Raw genomic sequence first — 4,842 nt, forward strand, 5'->3', positions numbered from 1 at the left:
TAATGTGATATTGTGTGTTTAGCAGTGATACAAAGTATTGTTGCTCCAGCAGTTATTCATTTGGTCATTAATACTTACACAAAACACAAATGAAAACACAGTTTATCTATGCTTTTAGAAAAAGATCAAAACAATCTCAAAGCTTATCCATGGGAGGAAGGTATAAAGATCAGAGCAGAAATCAAAGCAATGGAGACTAAGAGAACAAGACAAAAATCAATGAAGCAAAGAGTTGCTTTTTCAAAATAAAAAGCAAAATTTACAAACTTTTAAGCAACCATATAAATAAGAAAGAAAAGACCTAAATCCGTGAAATTAAAAATTAAAATAGTGAAATTATAATGGACCAAGCAGAAATCCAGAGGAACATCAATACCTATTGGAGAATTTATACTCCTATAACATGAAAAACAGAAGACATTGACAGATATTAAAAGAATAAAAACTCTAAACAACCCAATATCAATGAAATTGAAAATGTATTCATAAACTTACTAATGAAGAAAATCCTGTCTCCTGATGGCTTCACTGCTGGATTTTATAAGATATTAAGAGAAGAACTATTCCAAGCACCATTTAAACTCTTCAGGGAAATGGAAAGGAAAGAAATACTCCCAAATTCACCCATGGAAGCATGCATCGCCTTGATCCCTAAAGCAGAGAAAGACATAACTCAAAAAAAGAGAACAATAGGCCAATTTCCCTAATGAAACATTGTCAAAAATATACTGGCAAATAAAATGCAGAAGATCATCAAGAAGATCACATACCTTGACCAGATAGGATTCATCCCAGAAATGCAAAGATGGCTCAAAATAAACAAATAAAAAAATGTAATACAATATATTAATAAAGACAAGGAAAGGCCAGGGATTTATTTCTGTGGTTCCACTGCCTGCCACACAAGCACAAGGTTCTGAGTTCAATCCCCAGTACCGGAAAAAATCACAAAGGCAAGGACAAAATACCATACAGTTATCTCAATAGATGTAAGAGAAGCATTTGAGAAAGACCAACACTCATTTATGATAAAAACCATTCAGAAAATTGGAATGACCATCTCTATCTCAACCTAATACAAGCCATCCATGAAAAAAAAAAACCCAAAACAGAGCAAATGGTCAAAACTGAAATCCTTCAAGCTAAAATCAGGAACAAGACAAGGATGTCCACTATCACCATTCCCATTTGACAGTTTTGGAAAGATTACCCACAGGAATTAGAAAAGAAAAAAAGAACAAAAAGAGGAAAAGAAGAACCTATTCATTATGTGCAGATGACATGCTACTTTATATGCAAGACCCCAATAACTCTACCAAAATTCTTATAGACTTAATAAGCAAATTCAAGATTGTAGTTGGATATAAGGTCAGCATACAAAAACTCAGTAGCCAGCCTTTTGTACATGAACACTAGACTCAATGAGAGAACTGGAGAAAATATTCCTTTCTAAATAGCAACTCCCAAAGTGAAATACCTAGGAAATAACTAAATATAAGAAATCAAAGCTGTATCCTCAGAAAACTATAGCACTCTGAAAAAAAAAGAGATCAGAGGATGTAAAAAAAAAAACAAAAAACAGAAAGACATCCCTTCTCCTAGGTAGAAAGGATCAACATATTGAAAATGGTTATACTCCCAAAAATTCTATATAGATTCAATGCAATGCCAATCAAAATTTCAACAGCATACTTCACAGAACTTGAGAAAATAATAAAACATTTCATTTGGCTCAAGTAAAGACCTGGAATAGCAAAAAATAATTCTAGACAATGAAGACAATGCATGGGATATTGCAATCCCCAACTTAAAATTATACTACAAAGATATAATGATAAAGACAGCATGGTCAATTATCTCATTAGGATCTTATGTGCTGTTATAGTTTTTCACACCAGAGAAACTGGGAGGGGAGGAGGGGGTCAAGGTAGGGCAGGGACAAGGGAAAAAATGAGATCCAAGACCTGTCATGTAAAGGTACAAGATCCCAATAATGAATGTAATTGTACTCTATACCTAACATGTACCAATAAACTCAATAAAACAAAAAAGCAGCATGGTATTTGGACAGAAAGAGACAAGGATCAGTAGAAATGATTAGAAGATGAAGACACAACCCCAGGCATACTCAGCTAACTCCTCTTTGACAAAGGAGCCAAACATCCTCATTGAAAGAAAGATAGCCTCTTCAATAACTGGTGCTGGAAAAATTGCATTTCAACTTCCCAAAGATTAAAACTAGACATATACCTATCACAGTGCAGTAAATTAAAATTGACATGGATCAAAGATCTAAATATTAAAACAGAAACACTAAATTGGCTGGAATAGAAGTTAGACAGAACTCTTGAAGACACTGGTGTACGAAAATATTTCATGAACAAAAACTCATTCACACTTGAACTAGAACAGAAAATCAACAGTTGGATCTCTTCTTATTAAAAAGCTTCTGAACTACAAGTGAAACCACCAACAGTGTAAAGAAACAACATAAAATGTGGCAAAAAAAAAATGTTGCCAGCAATTCTTCAGACAAACGTCTACTCCAGAATATATAAAGAACTTTAAAAAATCAGACCCCCCCTAAATTTAAAGATCTAATAAAAAATGTACATTTGAAATTAACAGAGCTGCCTGCCTGCCTGCCTGCCTGCGATCACCCGGCGGCGTGCGTGCGAGCTCCCGGCCTGCGCGACAACAGACCAGGAAGGCCCCAAAGACCCCGGAGGGGGTTTCTTCAGCTGCCTGCCTGCCTGCCTGCGTGCGATCACCCGGCGGCGTGCATGTGAGCTCCCAGCCTGCGCGACAACAGACCAGGAAGGAAGGTAGCCGTGCTGGTGCCCTTGAAACACCCACACGACACCCCCCCCCATTCTCAAAACTCCTGATCTGGCCAGTCCTTAGACCAACTCTGCAGAGACATAGGTTCCCATGAAGGGTAGTTTTCTGAGCTCCCAACTTTGAACATCTTTAAAGAAAGGGCAGGGGAAACCTGTAATAGAACTGAGTGGAGTTCAACCCTGAGGGTAAGGAAACTAAAGTTAGGCCTTGTAGATTGTGTTCAGTCTCAGTCGTGAGGAACAGCCATTGGCTAGCTAAGACCAGGGGATTGGGTTCCACATATGACTGTGCATGTGGTATAATATGAGATCAGAGATAGCCTGAAAGAGGACCTTCAAATTCTTTTTCTTTCCCTCTCTCTTTTCTCTTTTTTCCTCATTCCACCCTAAAATTTCTTTCTTTTTTCTGTCCTCTCTCTCCAACTCAGTCTCTTGCTCCACCATAGTGTCCCTCATCTCCCTTTTTATTCCAGTTCCTGAATAACTCAGACTTCTTTTATTATTTTTTGTTTTTAGGAGGGGTTTCTCTTTATGTTCTTTTCTCCAGTCATTTTACCTCACTCATGGCTCTGTACCTTCAAGGGAAGGCAAGCGCCTGTTACTGTTAAGGGGATATATTCCTGTCCTTATTCCTGCACTCTCTCTATCCCCCCTGAAGTTAATAGCTTTGTAAAGATAGTAAGGTAATTCTACAACCTCTGGATTCACTTCAAACCTGCTCTAATTCTTTCACTTATCTAATCCTCTTGTTCTAAGTCGAACCCCCCATCCTAAATGGTAAAGATGCCATATTGAAAAGAATATTCACTGCAAACATACTATGAGCTGCTTCTTGAAATTAATCTAATTCACATGAGTTAAAGGTGATACATTAATGACTACCATAAGTGGTCAGTTGGCAAGCTGTGCCTGATCCTATTGGGCTGCTGAATGTATCAATTGGGACAAAGAGTGGTGATTGATTTAAAGAGTTGTTTTCTCTGATATTATGAAAACGAGAATGTCTATGAGTCATTAGAAACTCAAAAGCTAAAACGCAACTATATTAGGAAGATTTAAGTAATACCCAGAAATTAAAGAAGGACAACCCAACAATAAAAATAATAATGAGGAAACACTTAAGCAAGACACAAACACAGATATCCATTTCACCAATAGCAAATAGTAGGACAAATGAGGATGAAAAGTCTGATAGTGAACCAACAGGACTCCCTGGACCCATAGCACAGGAGGTAACAAAATTGATCAATCAGGCTCTAGAAAAATTCAAATCAGAAATAATTTCCCAGCTAGCCAGAGAGATGATGAGCAAAATAGAAGTCATGATTCGAGACTCTAGAGCAGAAACTGAGAAAAAAATAGATGAGCTCAAGACTGTGATAGAAGCCATGAAGACTCAGCATAAGAAAGACATGGAAACAATGAATGCCCAACAGAGGAAAGAAATGGAATCCATAAAACAGATTCAAACAGATATCCAGGAGATTAAAAACTCTATTGAAAGTGTACGGAACAGAATAAAACATTGCGAAGATAGAATTTCAGATATAGAAGATAGGAAAGCAGTCAGTGACCGTGAAAAAAGAGGTCTATTAAAAACAGTAAGGGATCATGAGAAATCAATCCAACAACTCCTAGACAATACAAAGAAAAATAACATAAGACTAATAGGAATTCATGAAAAAACAGGAGAAAACACAAATGATATAAAAAAGCTCTTCACAGAATTAATGACAGAAAACTTCCCAAACAGAAAGTAAGAATTAGACATACAGATGAGTGAGGCATACAGAACCCCAACTAGCCACGATCAAAAAAAATCTACACCTACACATATAATAATCAAGATTCCAGAAATCCAACAGAAAAACCAAATACTGCAAGCAGTAAGAGAAAAGAAACAAATCACATGCAAAGGGAGGCCCATTAGAATCACAGCAGACTTTTCAACACAAACCCTTAGGTCAAGGAGAGCCTGAAGTGAGGTATTTTTCATCCTAAA

The sequence above is a fragment of the Fukomys damarensis genome, unplaced genomic scaffold, assembly GCF_012274545.1.
Source record: "Fukomys damarensis isolate Sample0158 unplaced genomic scaffold, DMR_v1.0_HiC HiC_scaffold_30, whole genome shotgun sequence".
In the NCBI taxonomy this organism is placed as follows: domain Eukaryota; kingdom Metazoa; phylum Chordata; class Mammalia; order Rodentia; family Bathyergidae; genus Fukomys; species Fukomys damarensis.